Source organism: Lepus europaeus, chromosome X, assembly GCF_033115175.1.
Source record: "Lepus europaeus isolate LE1 chromosome X, mLepTim1.pri, whole genome shotgun sequence".
Taxonomy (NCBI): domain Eukaryota; kingdom Metazoa; phylum Chordata; class Mammalia; order Lagomorpha; family Leporidae; genus Lepus; species Lepus europaeus.
Window position 1 is genome coordinate 110,801,586 of NC_084850.1, and position 2,889 is coordinate 110,804,474.

Consider the following 2,889-nt stretch of genomic DNA (forward strand, 5'->3'; position numbering starts at 1 on the left):
AGTTTTACAATCTGTCAATTTCCACAAGAAAAGCCTACTGAGATTTTGTTTTGGATTGAGTTTATTTTTTTTTAAAGATTTATTTATTTATTTGAAAGAGTTACACAGAGAGAGGAGAGGCGGAGAGAGAGAGAGAGGTCTTCCATTTGATGGTTCACTCCCCATTGACCACAACAGCCGGAGCTGTGCCAATCTGAAGCCAGGAGCTAGGAACTTCTTCCAGGTCTCCCACATGGGTGCAGGGCCCAAGCACCTGCGCCTTCTTCCACTGCTTTCCCAGGCCATAGCAGAGAGCGGGATCGGAAGTGGAGCAGCTGGGTCTTGAACTGTTGCCTATATGGGATGCCAGTGCTTCAGGCCAGGGTGTTAACCCACTGTGCCACAGCACCGGCCCCATGGATTGAGTTTAACATATAGAACTTTGTGGAGAGAATTGACATCTAAAAATATTTATTCTTGTGATCTATGAACTTTAATTTTTCTCAACAATATCTTATTCTTTTTAGTATACAGATATTGCACAGCTTTTGCCAGACTTATCCATAAATTTTTGTATGCTTAATGATATTGCAGAAGGTTGTAAGTTTCACTTTCCAATTGCTTGGATACTATAGAAACTCACTTCTTATTTCTCACAGTTTTTTGTAGATTCCACTGTATTTTCTATATAGGCAATCATGCCTTCTTTGAAAAGACAGTTTTACTTTTTGCTTCCCAATATGAATACATTTTGTTTCATTTTTTGCCTCATTTCCCTGGCTAGAACTTCCAGTACAATATTGAATAGAAGTTGCAAGACTGGTGCTCGCTTCGGCAGCACATATACTAAAATTGGAACGATGCAGAGAAGATTAGCATGGCCCCTGCGCAAGGATGACACGCCAATTCGTGAAGCGTCCCATATAAAAGAAGCGAAGGGGCGACTAGGCAGTGAGGAGGCTTGCTGTTTGGAGATCTTGAAGCGTTAATCACCTCCGTCGTGGGGGATCCATTGCACCCAAATTAGCTCCAGAGGAGCGAGGACTCCGCTGCCGCAGGGTTAGTCCATTTTCCGAGAATGCCCTGACCCTGAGGGACTTCTACGCCATTCCAATAAGAAATCAAGAGTCCTGAGACCATTCGGGTTCTTATTTGTTTGGACCAGAGGCAAAGGTTGGAACACAATCATGTGTAGAACTAATGCATTTCCACACGGAAAAAAAAAATTAAAAAAAAGAAGTTGCAAGACTGATATTAAGGGGAGAAATATTTCACCTTCACCATTAAGTATAATAGCAAACAGTTTTTTGGAAATACTCTTTATCAGACTGTGGAAGTTTTATTTCAGTCTTACTTTTGCTGACACTTCTTTATAACCAGGAATGTATTTTTATTGAAATTAGCTTGTATTCCTAAGATAAAATACACTTACTCGTGATGTATTATATTTTTTATAATAGATTACCCAATTCTATTGTATAAAATTTAAATAATTTTTTACAACTATGTTCATGAAGGAAATTGGTTTGCAGCTTTTTTTTTTTTTGACAGGCAGAGTGGATAGTGAGAGAGAGAGAAAGGTCTTCCTTTTTGCTGTTGGTTCACCCTCCAATGGCCGCTGCAGCCGGCGCATTGTGCTGATCCGAAGCCAGGAGCCAGGTGCTTCTCCTGGTCTCCCATGCGGGTGCAGGGCCCAAGGACCTGGGCCATCCTCCACTGCCTTCCCGGGCCATAGCAGAGAGCTGGCCTGGAAGAGGGGCAACTGGGATAGAATCCGGCGCCCCAACTGGGACTAGAACCCCGTGTGCCGGCGCCGCAAGGCGGAGGATTAGCCTGTTAAGCCACGGCGCCGGCCAGCTTTCTTTTTTTGTATCGTGTTTGTCTGGTTTTGCTATCAGAGAAATGTCAGCCTTGTAGAATGAGTAGGGACATAGTCTTTCCTCTTCATATTTCTCTAGCAGTCTATGAGAATTGGTATGACTTCTTCCTTACATGTTAAGCAGAATTCACCAATGAAGTCACTTAATCCTGGAGTTTGCTTTGTGGAAATGCTTTTTAACTATACATCTTGGCTCTTAAATGCTTAAGCTTAGAAGTGATTCCTTGTACTTCTCACAGCCAGAAGCAGCCATATGTTTCCACTTAATTGCAAGAAGTCTAGGAAAAGTAGAGGAACACATAATTATTGTTAGTCAGTAAATACCTAAACCATAGAGTCTTTCTGAAAATGTATAGAAAATTATATGTACATGAGTAATGGATCAAAAATCCCTTTAAAATCCTGAGATGTGGCAACCATTTTTACAAGGTTGTTTTTTTTTTTTTCTCTTGAACACTCTGCAAAATCCCCATTGCATTTATCATGCAGTTGTGGAAACAAAATCTCATTCTCTGTGCAGTGGCTCTGTTCTGTGTTGAGTGGAAACTCGGTTTTCTGCTATGGCTTCTGCTCCACATTTGTGAAGGAGAGGATTTTATCCAAGTTAGGCTTTGGCAGGAAAAAAATAGTTTCTAGATTGGATCCAAGATGAAAAATGGTTCCTCAGTCTTATGGAAACACAAATACCACGATTCTTCCTGTCTTCCACTATAAATATTCGAGTGTCTGCAGAAGCTTCTGTTGGCTGCACAAGTTGAAATATTCCAAGTCCACTGATATTTGAGCTACAAAAATTCACAACAGTTTGAGTTTTATTAATATTTTCATATTATTAACCCAAACTTATTAGACATGTTAGGTAAGTTTGTTCATAAATTAAGAACCAATTGGAAGTTACATTACTTAGGACACATGCCAAGATGCTGCAAGAGAGGCCTACTTTCAAGTGGATGATTCAAGGTATATATATTCCTCTCTTAGATCATAGTTCTGAAATGTGCTGTCCAAGGCTAGTAAAGTCACTCTTCAAT

The 2,889-nt window shown here is 40.5% G+C and overlaps 1 non-coding gene across 1 annotated transcript; it reads left to right on the plus strand.

The window, feature by feature from the left end:
- The first annotated feature begins 801 nt into the window (after positions 1–801).
- On the plus strand, positions 802–908 carry LOC133753859 (U6 spliceosomal RNA). The gene has a single exon (XR_009865100.1). It is a non-coding gene; the product is annotated as a U6 spliceosomal RNA (small nuclear RNA).
- Positions 909–2,889: the final 1,981 nt, after the last annotated feature.